General features: G+C 49.0%; 8 non-coding genes and 1 pseudogene across 8 annotated transcripts; all 9 read left to right on the top strand.

The window, feature by feature from the left end:
• Positions 1 to 318: 318 nt before the first annotated feature.
• LOC141186440 (U2 spliceosomal RNA) lies at positions 319 to 509 on the top strand. Its single transcript, XR_012260718.1, has one exon. It is a non-coding gene; the product is annotated as a U2 spliceosomal RNA (small nuclear RNA).
• A 1,122-nt stretch (positions 510 to 1,631) lies between these two features.
• LOC141185317 (U2 spliceosomal RNA) lies at positions 1,632 to 1,822 on the top strand. The gene has a single exon (XR_012259991.1). It is a non-coding gene; the product is annotated as a U2 spliceosomal RNA (small nuclear RNA).
• Positions 1,823 to 2,947: 1,125 nt separating this feature from the next.
• LOC141186439 (U2 spliceosomal RNA) lies at positions 2,948 to 3,138 on the top strand. The gene has a single exon (XR_012260717.1). It is a non-coding gene; the product is annotated as a U2 spliceosomal RNA (small nuclear RNA).
• A 1,121-nt stretch (positions 3,139 to 4,259) lies between these two features.
• On the top strand, positions 4,260 to 4,337 carry LOC141186079 (U2 spliceosomal RNA; annotated as a pseudogene).
• Positions 4,338 to 9,888: 5,551 nt separating this feature from the next.
• Positions 9,889 to 10,071, top strand: LOC141185727 (U2 spliceosomal RNA). Its single transcript, XR_012260359.1, has one exon. It is a non-coding gene; the product is annotated as a U2 spliceosomal RNA (small nuclear RNA).
• Positions 10,072 to 11,191: 1,120 nt separating this feature from the next.
• On the top strand, positions 11,192 to 11,382 carry LOC141186438 (U2 spliceosomal RNA). Its single transcript, XR_012260716.1, has one exon. It is a non-coding gene; the product is annotated as a U2 spliceosomal RNA (small nuclear RNA).
• A 1,126-nt stretch (positions 11,383 to 12,508) lies between these two features.
• LOC141186436 (U2 spliceosomal RNA) lies at positions 12,509 to 12,699 on the top strand. The gene has a single exon (XR_012260715.1). It is a non-coding gene; the product is annotated as a U2 spliceosomal RNA (small nuclear RNA).
• Positions 12,700 to 13,820: 1,121 nt separating this feature from the next.
• On the top strand, positions 13,821 to 14,011 carry LOC141186435 (U2 spliceosomal RNA). The gene has a single exon (XR_012260714.1). It is a non-coding gene; the product is annotated as a U2 spliceosomal RNA (small nuclear RNA).
• Positions 14,012 to 15,132: 1,121 nt separating this feature from the next.
• Positions 15,133 to 15,323, top strand: LOC141184398 (U2 spliceosomal RNA). Its single transcript, XR_012259157.1, has one exon. It is a non-coding gene; the product is annotated as a U2 spliceosomal RNA (small nuclear RNA).
• The last annotated feature ends 416 nt before the right edge of the window (positions 15,324 to 15,739 follow it).

The following is a 15,739-nucleotide window of genomic DNA, read 5'->3' as shown; positions in this document are numbered from 1 at the left end:
TAATTAATCAGCAACCCTCCTGCTAAGGGTAGACAGCTGCTCGTTCCACCCCCCCCCCGCCTTAATTGGTTCTCCTCCCTTCCAACGGTGTTGAGGCGGGTGGGAACAGCCGGGGGTTGAGGGTACTGTGCTAAAAGAGGTGGAGTTATGCAGATCTAAAACGCGTGGATTGCAGCAGCAGCAAGCCGAAAAGTGCAGGCATGTGAGGGATCTAGAGGTTGACAGCATGTCTTCTTAACGGGAGTCCAGGTGGCCATCTCCACAAATGGACTTTTCAGAATCCTTGGGTGGCACCGTAGTCGGAAACCAATTCTGGTTATCGCTTCTCGGCCTTTTGGCTAAGATCAAGTGTAGTATCTGTTCTTATCAGTTTAATATCTGATACGTCCCCTATCTGGGGACCATATATTAAATGGATTTTTAGAACAGGGAGATGGAAAAAGAGCTTGCTCTGTCCACTCCACGCATTGACCTGGTATTGCAGTATCTCCAGGACCGGTGCACCCCTTCTTTAATGCAGTTTCTAAAATCAGAAAGAATTGAATTCAATGCTTTTTGTTCATTTTGCTTGTTTGTCGGATTTTGGGATGGACTCTTTGGCTTTGCTTTTCTTCTCCTCATTGGATTTTTCATGTTAAAAGTTGCAGAAGCCAGATGACAAGCTCATTTTGGTTCAACTTCAGCAACTGTGCATTGCATTGCCATGTAATGTAATGTAATGCAATCCTATCTATCTAGCTCTCCCTCTATACTTCCTTTTGGATAAACAGACATATTAGGCAAGCATTTTGGAGCTTTCACCTAAATAACTACAGGTGGTGAGATAAGCTGCACAATATAATTGACCTTTCAGTATATTGTTGCACACACACCATCTATTTAGCAAATGCCCTTGTTATCAACAGCAGCCTTTTAAACTCACCTGAGCTAACAGGTATGTGAGCTGGTTACTCTGCTGCGCTTAAAATTTCTTTTTTGGTTTGCTACAATGCCTTTTCTGAAACGTTGTCTCCCTCTGCTGGAACACTGACTTCTTTCATTTAATGCCTGCAGACTATAAAAGAGAAACCAACCCAAAAAGTTTGGTTGATTAGTCTGTGGCATTCTTTTAAACTGTTGCTTATGGCGGTCTCTGTGAGCTTCTCAGTGACATTCAGCCATCCAGGTATCCCGCCTGCAGTAGACGGAATGTGGCAATGGAACGCTGGCTGCGCGTGTCATAATAGGCTCTGAGCCTTTATATACCTGCGCACAGCAGCAGCCACCTTCAGTCTGCTGCTGGACAGCCAGCAGCAGCAGCAGCAGGAGAGGTAATTAATCAGCAACCCTCCTGCTAAGGGTAGACAGCTGCTCGTTCCACCCCCCCCACCCGCCTTAATTGGTTCTCCTCCCTTCCAACGGTGTTGAGGCGGGTGGGAACAGCCGGGGGTTGAGGGTACTGTGCTAAAAGAGGTGGAGTTATGCAGATCTAAAACGCGTGGATTGCAGCAGCAGCAAGCCGAAAAGTGCAGGCATGTGAGGGATCTAGAGGTTGACAGCATGTCTTCTTAACGGGAGTCCAGGTGGCCATCTCCACAAATGGACTTTTCAGAATCCTTGGGTGGCACCGTAGTCGGAAACCAATTCTGGTTATCGCTTCTCGGCCTTTTGGCTAAGATCAAGTGTAGTATCTGTTCTTATCAGTTTAATATCTGATACGTCCCCTATCTGGGGACCATATATTAAATGGATTTTTAGAACAGGGAGATGGAAAAAGAGCTTGCTCTGTCCACTCCACGCATTGACCTGGTATTGCAGTATCTCAAGGACCGGTGCACCCCTTCTTTAATGCAGTTTCTAAAATCAGAAAGAATTGAATTCAATGCTTTTTGTTCATTTTGCTTGTTTGTCGGATTTTGGGATGGACTCTTTGGCTTTGCTTTTCTTCTCCTCATTGGATTTTTCATGTTAAAAGTTGCAGAAGCCAGATGACAAGCTCATTTTGGTTCAACTTCAGCAACTGTGCATTGCATTGCCATGTAATGTAATGTAATGCAATGCTATCTATCTAGCTCTCCCTCTATACTTCCTTTTGGATAAACAGACATATTAGGCAAGCATTTTGGAGCTTTCACCTAAATAACTACAGGTGGTGAGATAAGCTGCACAATATAATTGACCTTTCAGTATATTGTTGCACACACACCATCTATTTAGCAAATGCCCTTGTTATCAACAGCAGCCTTTTAAACTCACCTGAGCTAACAGGTATGTGAGCTGGTTACTCTGCTGCGCTTAAAATTTCTTTTTTGGTTTGCTACAATGCCTTTTCTGAAACGTTGTCTCCCTCTGCTGGAACACTGACTTCTTTCATTTAATGCCTGCAGACTATAAAAGAGAAACCAACCCAAAAAGTTTGGTTGATTAGTCTGTGGCATTCTTTTAAACTGTTGCTTATGGCGGTCTCTGTGAGCTTCTCAGTGACATTCAGCCATCCAGGTATCCCGCCTGCAGTAGACAGAATGTGGCAATGGAACGCTGGCTGCGCGTGTCATAATAGGCTCTGAGCCTTTATATACCTGCGCACAGCAGCAGCCACCTTCAGTCTGCTGCTGGACAGCCAGCAGCAGCAGCAGCAGGAGAGGTAATTAATCAGCAACCCTCCTGCTAAGGGTAGACAGCTGCTCGTTCCACCCCCCCCCCCCCCCGCCTTAATTGGTTCTCCTCCCTTCCAACGGTGTTGAGGCGGGTGGGAACAGCCGGGGGTTGAGGGTACTGTGCTAAAAGAGGTGGAGTTATGCAGATCTAAAACGCGTGGATTGCAGCAGCAGCAAGCCGAAAAGTGCAGGCATGTGAGGGATCTAGAGGTTGACAGCATGTCTTCTTAACGGGAGTCCAGGTGGCCATCTCCACAAATGGACTTTTCAGAATCCTTGGGTGGCACCGTAGTCGGAAACCAATTCTGGTTATCGCTTCTCGGCCTTTTGGCTAAGATCAAGTGTAGTATCTGTTCTTATCAGTTTAATATCTGATACGTCCCCTATCTGGGGACCATATATTAAATGGATTTTTAGAACAGGGAGATGGAAAAAGAGCTTGCTCTGTCCACTCCACGCATTGACCTGGTATTGCAGTATCTCCAGGACCGGTGCACCCCTTCTTTAATGCAGTTTCTAAAATCAGAAAGAATTGAATTCAATGCTTTTTGTTCATTTTGCTTGTTTGTCGGATTTTGGGATGGACTCTTTGGCTTTGCTTTTCTTCTCCTCATTGGATTTTTCATGTTAAAAGTTGCAGAAGCCAGATGACAAGCTCATTTTGGTTCAACTTCAGCAACTGTGCATTGCATTGCCATGTAATGTAATGTAATGCAATGCTATCTATCTAGCTCTCCCTCTATACTTCCTTTTGGATAAACAGACATATTAGGCAAGCATTTTGGAGCTTTCACCTAAATAACTACAGGTGGTGAGATAAGCTGCACAATATAATTGACCTTTCAGTATATTGTTGCACACACACCATCTATTTAGCAAATGCCCTTGTTATCAACAGCAGCCTTTTAAACTCACCTGAGCTAACAGGTATGTGAGCTGGTTACTCTGCTGCGCTTAAAATTTCTTTTTTGGTTTGCTACAATGCCTTTTCTGAAACGTTGTCTCCCTCTGCTGGAACACTGACTTCTTTCATTTAATGCCTGCAGACTATAAAAGAGAAACCAACCCAAAAAGTTTGGTTGATTAGTCTGTGGCATTCTTTTAAACTGTTGCTTATGGCGGTCTCTGTGAGCTTCTCAGTGACATTCAGCCATCCAGGTATCCCGCCTGCAGTAGACGGAATGTGGCAATGGAACGCTGGCTGCGCGTGTCATAATAGGCTCTGAGCCTTTATATACCTGCGCACAGCAGCAGCCACCTTCAGTCTGCTGCTGGACAGCCAGCAGCAGCAGCAGCAGGAGAGGTAATTAATCAGCAACCCTCCTGCTAAGGGTAGACAGCTGCTCGTTCCACCCCCCCCCCCGCCTTAATTGGTTCTCCTCCCTTCCAACGGTGTTGAGGCGGGTGGGAACAGCCGGGGGTTGAGGGTACTGTGCTAAAAGAGGTGGAGTTATGCAGATCTAAAACGCGTGGATTGCAGCAGCAGCAAGCCGAAAAGTGCAGGCATGTGAGGGATCTAGAGGTTGACAGCATGTCTTCTTAACGGGAGTCCAGGTGGCCATCTCCACAAATGGACTTTTCAGAATCCTTGGGTGGCACCGTAGTCGGAAACCAATTCTGGTTATCGCTTCTCGGCCTTTTGGCTCAGATCAAGTGTAGTATCTGTTCTTTTAAGAACACAAGAGCTACGATCTACACTTGACGAGAGCGATCGAACTCGGAAGGAGAAGAGCTTCGGAGCCCAGCTGACATCGGAGAAGGAAGGCGGATATCGGTGGGAGGAAGAAGCTCTAAAGAATCCAGAAGAAGACGAAGACTCGGAGAAGAATCGGGCTGTCCTGTGGAATCTTCGAGGAAGAAAATCATCGAGACAAAGACCTTTCGGGGAATTTGTCCAGAACACGACGGGAGAAGAATCTGCATAGCTCCACCCATTCCGGGAAGAGTTCCAGATCCAGCTCCAAGAAGTAACTGCAGGAGGAAAGCCATGGCAAGCGCTGCGAGGAAGACCGAAAAGAAGAGCCTGGAGCAGGGGACAGCCAGGAGGGCCCAGCCAGGAGCCTATTCTGACCCCAAGGACTCTGCCTCCACGACTGGCCAGCAGAAGGGACCCCAGAAGCGCCGCCACGAAGCTCCAGCCCTGGAGCCATGGATGCGGCAGACGGTGGCCCTGAAGCTGAAGGAAGTGGATGGGAGGGTGCCGGATATGTCCTCGGACGTGTTCTGCCAGAAGATGCTGCTGGATCGAGGCTTCTCCAGGTCGGACACCCTCAGCATCCAGACCTTCTTGACGGGGATCTTCTTCGTCACCTTCGCCACTGTGAACACCTGTAGGAGGTTCTGGGAAATGGTAAGCGCAAAAGGACCGGATAATTCTTTCTCTGCCTTTACAGGTAGCTGCCCTATCCAGAGGGACGAAAGGAGGATCACGGTCTCCATGCGCAACCCGCACACCCCAGGCCAAGACATCTGTACCTTCCTGAGACGCTTCTGTTTGGTTGTGAAGGAACCCTCTCACATCCTGAATGGACTCGGCTTCTGGACAGGTAAGTGGTCGGTGACCGTTAGACTTCACAGGGACCTGGCGTACTCAGACGGACTTCGGCACCTGCCCCCGACATTCTCCCTGGGCAACTCCTACGGCCTCATCTATTACCCGGACATGCCGCGGAACTGCAGGAGATGCGGCAAGAACGGCCACGAGATGAAGGACTGCAAGGAGGATGCCTGCAGGATTTGTCGAGTGACAGGACACAGCTCGAAGGACTGCCCGAAGAAGACGTCCTGCAACCTGTGTGGGCTGGCGGCTCATCTGTACAAGGATTGCCCCAAGCGTGAGAGATCCTGGGCATCGGTGGTTGCGACGACCCCAGCTCCGGAGGACAAGGCCCCGACGACCAGGCCTGTGAAGGTCAAGGACGCGACGACCAAGGCCCCAGCGGCCAAGGCTGAGACGACCAAGGCCAAAGCGGTCAAGGAGTCGGTGGCCAAAGCCCCAGCGACGGTCCCAGCAGCTCCGAAGCAGAAGAAAAAGTCAAAGGAGGGTAAGAGTTCTGTCACCCCTCTCTCGATCCCTCCCCCTGCCACCCCCGTCCAATCCCCCCCCACCCCGGCCACCCCTGCTGAGGATTCCACTTCCTCTTCCTCCTTCCCCTACTCCTCAGCAGGTGTCCTTTCCCCTGCCCCGGCAGCCACTCTCCCTCCCCAGACCATGGTAGCGGTGGAATTAACCTTTCCTCCACCCGCCGCTATCTATTCCGAGGAGGATTTTCCCCTTCTTGTCTCCCCAGTTCCAACCCGGGGAAAGAGGAAGGTGGAGGACAGCCCTGCTACTGAATCCTCCAAAAAGAAGATTCTGGATTTCGTAGGCGAAAAGGAGGATACCCTCCCTGAGCCAGAAGAGATGCAGCACATGGTTGAGACCCTGGTGGCCGAGCCAGAAGAGGAGGAACTGGTGGTCGCCGAGATCGAGGCCGCGCTGCTTGACCAGATGGAGGAAGAGGGCCTGCTGGTGATCCCGTCACCAGCAGTCAACACCGATGAGGGACCACCCGACCGGAGTGGTAACTAAGGTGTATTGCCTGCGCTAACTTTTTCTTTTTTCCCTACATGATGGCTAATATTAACTTATTTTCCATTAATGTCAGGAGCATCAAGGACAAGTTCAGACGTCAGACTATTTATGCCTTCCTTACTTCCCAGTTGTGTGATGTTTATATGTTGCAGGAATGTTCCCTTCCCTCCTCTAGGTCCTTCAAACATCTGGCCAGGGAGTGGTCCCACGGTCCATCCTACTGGTCTGGTGGGGGTGACTGCAAGTCTGCGGGGGTCGCAATTCTGATCAGGGGGGGCGCATTCACGCTTGAGTCCGTCCAGGAGCTCATCTGCGGCAGGGCTCTTGTTGTAGATGGCAACTGGGCAGGAGAACCTGTCAGGTTCATCAACGTGTATGCGTCCCCACTGAAGAATGAGCGTTTGGAGCTTTTCCAGACCCTGCGGCTTCAGCTTGCCACCACCAGGACCTTAGTGATGGCCGGGGATTTCAACTGCCCCATCGAGGAGGATGGTCGTAGTTCTGGCACATCTGCCAAGTTGGACATCACGTCCAAGCTGCTCATCGAGATGGTAACCGAGGCCTCTCTTCAGGACGTGGTGGGCTCCATGGGGAGAGGCTCCACAAACTATTCGTGGAGCCGACCCGATGGCTCACTCCGCTCCAGGATTGACTTTGTGTTCACCTCTCGGGCAGTCAGGCAGAGTAGGCACTCGATGGTCCCCTGCTTCTTCTCCGACCACAGAGCCATTCACTTAGAAGGTGTCCTCGGCGACGGTTTTCCGTCCGGCCCCGGCTCCTGGAAGCTGAATTGTGCTCTGCTGGCTCAGGATGAAGTCGTGGAGGAGCTGAGAGCAGCCTACGCAATGTGGCAGTCCTACAAGGGTAGCTTCCAAACAGTCTCTGATTGGTGGGAATATGTTAAACTTGAGTTTCGCTGTTTCTTTCAGGCCAAGGGTCGACAACAGGCGTGTGAGAAGAGGAGGGACTTCAGAGGGCTGCAGCGCGAGCTGCGGTCGCTGCAGGACCTTCTTCACTGCGGCTGGGACGTGAGGGAGGAGCTGGAGGAGACCAAGAAGAGCCTGAAAAGGCACTTTGAGGAGGAGTCCAAGCGAATCGTCTTCCGTTCCAAAGTGGAGAATCTGGAGAAGGGTGAGAAATGTAACTCATTCTTTTTCAGGAAACTTCATGCCGGTCACACGCCCCTGAACGAGCTGCGAGACGAGAGCGGAAACATGCAACGTGGGAAGGAGGATGTGATGAGGGTAGTCAGCGACTTCTACAGCGAACTCTACTTCCACAAGACTACCGACCCCGACGCTGCTGATAAGTTCCTGTCAGGTATCACTAACCATCTTGATCCTGCAGGCACGGCAGCCTTGGACAAACCTCTGATGGTGGGCGAATTGCTCTCTGCCGCTAAATCCTTTAGGACCGGCAGGACCCCGGGCAGTGATGGTCTTCCAGCGGAGCTCTATGTAGCGCTGGGAGACCTCATCTGTCCGGACCTGTTGGATCTGTACGAGGAGATGGTGGTGGAGGGTAGAATGCCTCCATCTTTGAGGGAAGGAATGGTCACGATCCTGTACAAGCGGAAGGGAGAGAGGTGCGACCTGAGAAATTGGCGTCCCATCACTCTGCTCAACGTGGACTACAAGATCCTGGCCAAGACGATGGCGACACGACTTAAGACGGTCATCGGACGGATCATCCACCCGGACCAGACCTGCGGCATCCCTGGACGTCGCATCGCAGACAGCCTCGCTCTCGTGCGGGACACGGTCGAGTACATCAAGGTCCGCCGCGCACACGCGGCCCTGGTCTCCTTGGATCAGGAGAAGGCCTTCGACCGGGTTTCCCACGAGTTCATGGGCCGAGCTCTGCACCGGTTAGGTTTGGGTAACATGTTTTGTTCGTATGTCCGTCTGATGTATTTTGATATCCACAGCTCGGTGTTGGTGAACGGCTGGAAGACTGACCCCTTCCCTGTCCTCTCTGGGGTCAGACAAGGCTGCCCTCTATCACCTCTTCTTTTTGTTTGTGTTATAGAACTCTTCGCAGAGGCTATCCGGCAGAATGGAGAGATCAGAGGGATCACCGCACCGGGTCCGGGACGACACGAGGTCAAGTGCTCGCTCTACATGGACGACGTCACCGTCTTCTGCGCTGATCGTGGTTCAGTCGACGCCCTCGTCCAGACGTGTGAGAGGTTCGGCCGGGCTTCAGGGGCCAAAGTCAACTGCAGGAAGTCGGAAGCCATGCTCTTCGGGGATTGGCAGCCGGCCTCCTCCGCCCCCTTCCCCTTCAACATTCAACCGGATTTCCTCAAGGTGCTGGGAGTCTGGTTCGGGAAGGAAGGAGCGGCCCTCAAGTCCTGGCAAGAACGCTTGGCCAAAGTGAAGCAACGGATCGGACTCTGGAGCCTCAGACACCTCACTTGTGAGGGTAAGGCACTCGTCCTGCGTAATGAGGTCCTGCCCATCTTGCAGTACACGGCGCAGGCCTGGCCCCCACACGTCACTGTGTGCAGGGCCATTACCAGGACAGTGTTTCACTTTGTCTGGGGATCCAAGATGGACAGAGTCAGGCGGGCCGTCATGTACAAGGAGCCTCGCAAGGGTGGGAAGGGCGTTCCAGATATCCCCACCCTCCTGCGATCCTCTTTTGTGTGTGATTGTGTCCGCCGGACTTTGCAAGTCAAAAATGGCTCCGCGGGCAGGTCCATGTCTCGCTTCTTCCTGCTTCCTTTTTGGAGGCGACTCGGCTGGGACAAGTGGGACAGCTCCTTCCCCTACAACTGGACGACGCCATGGTTCTACGGAGACGTCGTTCGATTTGTGGGGGAACATCAACTGGAGGGACTCAAGCCCGACTTGTGGAAGCCCAAAACTATCCACAAGCTCATCAGAGCCAAGGATGACGTGGAGAACATCACAGGACTTCACCAGGACACGCTGGAGACTGTGTGGACAAATGTGTCGTCTGACAGGCTGACCAACGGGCACAAGGACTTGTCGTGGATGGCGATTCAGGGCGGACTGCCCGTCCGGTCATTCATGCATGCCCGGAACCTGTGCAAGACCAGGTACTGCCCAAGGTGCCCCTTCGTGGAGGAAACATCTTTGCACACTTTTTGGGACTGCGGATTTGCACAGCGCCTGTTGACTGCCCTTGAGGACGACCTGAGGAACTCTGTCCCCAGGGCGAGCCTATCGCACCATTCTGTGCTTTACGGACTCTTCCCTGGGGTTCATACCGTTGGAGCCATCCAGGAGGCTTATGAACTGCTTCAAGGATGCCGTTTGGGTCGCCAGGAACCGGCTCATCTTGAGGAGGGAGAGGATGTCCATCCAGGACTGCCGCAGGCTGATCCACAGCCTGCTCAGAGACTATTCCATCGTGGATGGTCCGGAGGACGAGGATGAGGACTAAACCCCTCCTCCCCCTCTCCCCTTATGTGTCTTGTCTTTCAATAAACCTTCGGGCCTGTGATTTTCCCCTCCCCATCCCCCTTTTCCCAATCCCCATCCCTTATCACGATTCGTCGTACTGTATTGATTGACATGCTTTTTCTTTCAGATTGAGTGTTTTGTGTAGCATAGGGGTGTGATGTGTCTAGTTAGTGCGTCGTATCCTCATGCTATGTAAATATGATGTAGAATTCTGTGTGTACTGGGCTGCGGCACTGTACACTGTCTGTTAACTTATTTTTTGTGCTAATAAAAGATATCTGTTCTTATCAGTTTAATATCTGATACGTCCCCTATCTGGGGACCATATATTAAATGGATTTTTAGAACAGGGAGATGGAAAAAGAGCTTGCTCTGTCCACTCCACGCATTGACCTGGTATTGCAGTATCTCCAGGACCGGTGCACCCCTTCTTTAATGCAGTTTCTAAAATCAGAAAGAATTGAATTCAATGCTTTTTGTTCATTTTGCTTGTTTGTCGGATTTTGGGATGGACTCTTTGGCTTTGCTTTTCTTCTCCTCATTGGATTTTTCATGTTAAAAGTTGCAGAAGCCAGATGACAAGCTCATTTTGGTTCAACTTCAGCAACTGTGCATTGCATTGCCATGTAATGTAATGTAATGCAATGCTATCTATCTAGCTCTCCCTCTATACTTCCTTTTGGATAAACAGACATATTAGGCAAGCATTTTGGAGCTTTCACCTAAATAACTACAGGTGGTGAGATAAGCTGCACAATATAATTGACCTTTCAGTATATTGTTGCACACACACCATCTATTTAGCAAATGCCCTTGTTATCAACAGCAGCCTTTTAAACTCACCTGAGCTAACAGGTATGTGAGCTGGTTACTCTGCTGCGCTTAAAATTTCTTTTTTGGTTTGCTACAATGCCTTTTCTGAAACGTTGTCTCCCTCTGCTGGAACACTGACTTCTTTCATTTAATGCCTGCAGACTATAAAAGAGAAACCAACCCAAAAAGTTTGGTTGATTAGTCTGTGGCATTCTTTTAAACTGTTGCTTATGGCGGTCTCTGTGAGCTTCTCAGTGACATTCAGCCATCCAGGTATCCCGCCTGCAGTAGACGGAATGTGGCAATGGAACGCTGGCTGCGCGTGTCATAATAGGCTCTGAGCCTTTATATACCTGCGCACAGCAGCAGCCACCTTCAGTCTGCTGCTGGACAGCCAGCAGCAGCAGCAGCAGGAGAGGTAATTAATCAGCAACCCTCCTGCTAAGGGTAGACAGCTGCTCGTTCCACCCCCCCCCCGCCTTAATTGGTTCTCCTCCCTTCCAACGGTGTTGAGGCGGGTGGGAACAGCCGGGGGTTGAGGGTACTGTGCTAAAAGAGGTGGAGTTATGCAGATCTAAAACGCGTGGATTGCAGCAGCAGCAAGTCGAAAAGTGCAGGCATGTGAGGGATCTAGAGGTTGTCAGCATGTCTTCTTAACGGGAGTCCAGGAGGCCATCTCCACAAATGGACTTTTCAGAATCCTTGGGTGGCACCGTAGTCGGAAACCAATTCTGGTTATCGCTTCTCGGCCTTTTGGCTAAGATCAAGTGTAGTATCTGTTCTTATCAGTTTAATATCTGATACGTCCCCTATCTGGGGACCATATATTAAATGGATTTTTAGAACAGGGAGATGGAAAAAGAGCTTGCTCTGTCCACTCCACGCATTGACCTGGTATTGCAGTATCTCCAGGACCGGTGCACCCCTTCTTTAATGCAGTTTCTAAAATCAGAAAGAATTGAATTCAATGCTTTTTGTTCATTTTGCTTGTTTGTCGGATTTTGGGATGGACTCTTTGGCTTTGCTTTTCTTCTCCTCATTGGATTTTTCATGTTAAAAGTTGCAGAAGCCAGATGACAAGCTCATTTTGGTTCAACTTCAGCAACTGTGCATTGCATTGCCATGTAATGTAATGTAATGCAATGCTATCTATCTAGCTCTCCCTCTATACTTCCTTTTGGATAAACAGACATATTAGGCAAGCATTTTGGAGCTTTCACCTAAATAACTACAGGTGGTGAGATAAGCTGCACAATATAATTGACCTTTCAGTATATTGTTGCACACACACCATCTATTTAGCAAATGCCCTTGTTATCAACAGCAGCCTTTTAAACTCACCTGAGCTAACAGGTATGTGAGCTGGTTACTCTGCTGCGCTTAAAATTTCTTTTTTGGTTTGCTACAATGCCTTTTCTGAAACGTTGTCTCCCTCTGCTGGAACACTGACTTCTTTCATTTAATGCCTGCAGACTATAAAAGAGAAACCAACCCAAAAAGTTTGGTTGATTAGTCTGTGGCATTCTTTTAAACTGTTGCTTATGGCGGTCTCTGTGAGCTTCTCAGTGACATTCAGCCATCCAGGTATCCCGCCTGCAGTAGACGGAATGTGGCAATGGAACGCTGGCTGCGCGTGTCATAATAGGCTCTGAGCCTTTATATACCTGCGCACAGCAGCAGCCACCTTCAGTCTGCTGCTGGACAGCCAGCAGCAGCAGCAGCAGGAGAGGTAATTAATCAGCAACCCTCCTGCTAAGGGTAGACAGCTGCTCGTTCCACCCCCCCCGCCTTAATTGGTTAATTGGTTCTCCTCCCTTCCAACGGTGTTGAGGCGGGTGGGAACAGCCGGGGGTTGAGGGTACTGTGCTAAAAGAGGTGGAGTTATGCAGATCTAAAACGCGTGGATTGCAGCAGCAGCAAGCCGAAAAGTGCAGGCATGTGAGGGATCTAGAGGTTGACAGCATGTCTTCTTAACGGGAGTCCAGGTGGCCATCTCCACAAATGGACTTTTCAGAATCCTTGGGTGGCACCGTAGTCGGAAACCAATTCTGGTTATCGCTTCTCGGCCTTTTGGCTAAGATCAAGTGTAGTATCTGTTCTTATCAGTTTAATATCTGATACGTCCCCTATCTGGGGACCATATATTAAATGGATTTTTAGAACAGGGAGATGGAAAAAGAGCTTGCTCTGTCCACTCCACGCATTGACCTGGTATTGCAGTATCTCCAGGACCGGTGCACCCCTTCTTTAATGCAGTTTCTAAAATCAGAAAGAATTGAATTCAATGCTTTTTGTTCATTTTGCTTGTTTGTCGGATTTTGGGATGGACTCTTTGGCTTTGCATTTCTTCTCCTCATTGGATTTTTCATGTTAAAAGTTGCAGAAGCCAGATGACAAGCTCATTTTGGTTCAACTTCAGCAACTGTGCATTGCATTGCCATGTAATGTAATGTAATGCAATGCTATCTATCTAGCTCTCCCTCTATACTTCCTTTTGGATAAACAGACATATTAGGCAAGCATTTTGGAGCTTTCACCTAAATAACTACAGGTGGTGAGATAAGCTGCACAATATAATTGACCTTTCAGTATATTGTTGCACACACACCATCTATTTAGCAAATGCCCTTGTTATCAACAGCAGCCTTTTAAACTCACCTGAGCTAACAGGTATGTGAGCTGGTTACTCTGCTGCGCTTAAAATTTCTTTTTTGGTTTGCTACAATGCCTTTTCTGAAACGTTGTCTCCCTCTGCTGGAACACTGACTTCTTTCATTTAATGCCTGCAGACTATAAAAGAGAAACCAACCCAAAAAGTTTGGTTGATTAGTCTGTGGCATTCTTTTAAACTGTTGCTTATGGCGGTCTCTGTGAGCTTCTCAGTGACATTCAGCCATCCAGGTATCCCGCCTGCAGTAGACGGAATGTGGCAATGGAACGCTGGCTGCGCGTGTCATAATAGGCTCTGAGCCTTTATATACCTGCGCACAGCAGCAGCCACCTTCAGTCTGCTGCTGGACAGCCAGCAGCAGCAGCAGCAGGAGAGGTAATTAATCAGCAACCCTCCTGCTAAGGGTAGACAGCTGCTCGTTCCACCCCCCCCCCCGCCTTAATTGGTTCTCCTCCCTTCCAACGGTGTTGAGGCGGGTGGGAACAGCCGGGGGTTGAGGGTACTGTGCTAAAAGAGGTGGAGTTATGCAGATCTAAAACGCGTGGATTGCAGCAGCAGCAAGCCGAAAAGTGCAGGCATGTGAGGGATCTAGAGGTTGACAGCATGTCTTCTTAACGGGAGTCCAGGTGGCCATCTCCACAAATGGACTTTTCAGAATCCTTGGGTGGCACCGTAGTCGGAAACCAATTCTGGTTATCGCTTCTCGGCCTTTTGGCTAAGATCAAGTGTAGTATCTGTTCTTATCAGTTTAATATCTGATACGTCCCCTATCTGGGGACCATATATTAAATGGATTTTTAGAACAGGGAGATGGAAAAAGAGCTTGCTCTGTCCACTCCACGCATTGACCTGGTATTGCAGTATCTCCAGGACCGGTGCACCCCTTCTTTAATGCAGTTTCTAAAATCAGAAAGAATTGAATTCAATGCTTTTTGTTCATTTGGCTTGTTTGTCGGATTTTGGGATGGACTCTTTGGCTTTGCTTTTCTTCTCCTCATTGGATTTTTCATGTTAAAAGTTGCAGAAGCCAGATGACAAGCTCATTTTGGTTCAACTTCAGCAACTGTGCATTGCATTGCCATGTAATGTAATGTAATGCAATGCTATCTATCTAGCTCTCCCTCTATACTTCCTTTTGGATAAACAGACATATTAGGCAAGCATTTTGGAGCTTTCACCTAAATAACTACAGGTGGTGAGATAAGCTGCACAATATAATTGACCTTTCAGTATATTGTTGCACACACACCATCTATTTAGCAAATGCCCTTGTTATCAACAGCAGCCTTTTAAACTCACCTGAGCTAACAGGTATGTGAGCTGGTTACTCTGCAGCGCTTAAAATTTCTTTTTTGGTTTGCTACAATGCCTTTTCTGAAACGTTGTCTCCCTCTGCTGGAACACTGACTTCTTTCATTTAATGCCTGCAGACTATAAAAGAGAAACCAACCCAAAAAGTTTGGTTGATTAGTCTGTGGCATTCTTTTAAACTGTTGCTTATGGCGGTCTCTGTGAGCTTCTCAGTGACATTCAGCCATCCAGGTATCCCGCCTGCAGTAGACGGAATGTGGCAATGGAACGCTGGCTGCGCGTGTCATAATAGGCTCTGAGCCTTTATATACCTGCGCACAGCAGCAGCCACCTTCAGTCTGCTGCTGGACAGCCAGCAGCAGCAGCAGCAGGAGAGGTAATTAATCAGCAACCCTCCTGCTAAGGGTAGACAGCTGCTCGTTCCACCCCCCCCCCCGCCTTAATTGGTTCTCCTCCCTTCCAACGGTGTTGAGGCGGGTGGGAACAGCCGGGGGTTGAGGGTACTGTGCTAAAAGAGGTGGAGTTATGCAGATCTAAAACGCGTGGATTGCAGCAGCAGCAAGCCGAAAAGTGCAGGCATGTGAGGGATCTAGAGGTTGACAGCATGTCTTCTTAACGGGAGTCCAGGTGGCCATCTCCACAAATGGACTTTTCAGAATCCTTGGGTGGCACCGTAGTCGGAAACCAATTCTGGTTATCGCTTCTCGGCCTTTTGGCTAAGATCAAGTGTAGTATCTGTTCTTATCAGTTTAATTTCTGATACGTCCCCTATCTGGGGACCATATATTAAATGGATTTTTAGAACAGGGAGATGGAAAAAGAGCTTGCTCTGTCCACTCCACGCATTGACCTGGTATTGCAGTATCTCCAGGACCGGTGCACCCCTTCTTTAATGCAGTTTCTAAAATCAGAAAGAATTGAATTCAATGCTTTTTGTTCATTTTGCTTGTTTGTCGGATTTTGGGATGGACTCTTTGGCTTTGCTTTTCTTCTCCTCATTGGATTTTTCATGTTAAAAGTTGCAGAAGCCAGATGACAAGCTCATTTTGGTTCAACTTCAGCAACTGTGCATTGCATTGCCATGTAATGTAATGTAATGCAATGCTATCTATCTAGCTCTCCCTCTATACTTCCTTTTGGATAAACAGACATATTAGGCAAGCATTTTGGAGCTTTCACCTAAATAACTACAGGTGGTGAGATAAGCTGCACAATATAATTGACCTTTCAGTATATTGTTGCACACACACCATCTATTTAGCAAATGCCCTTGTTATCAACAGCAGCCTTTTAAACTCACCTG

The sequence above is a fragment of the Phyllobates terribilis genome, unplaced genomic scaffold, assembly GCF_046119375.1.
Source record: "Phyllobates terribilis strain yellow unplaced genomic scaffold, ASM4611937v1 Scaffold_40__1_contigs__length_11209783, whole genome shotgun sequence".
Taxonomy (NCBI): domain Eukaryota; kingdom Metazoa; phylum Chordata; class Amphibia; order Anura; family Dendrobatidae; genus Phyllobates; species Phyllobates terribilis.
Note: the sequence above shows the minus strand (reverse complement) of the source record. Positions and strands in the feature narration are given on the sequence as shown.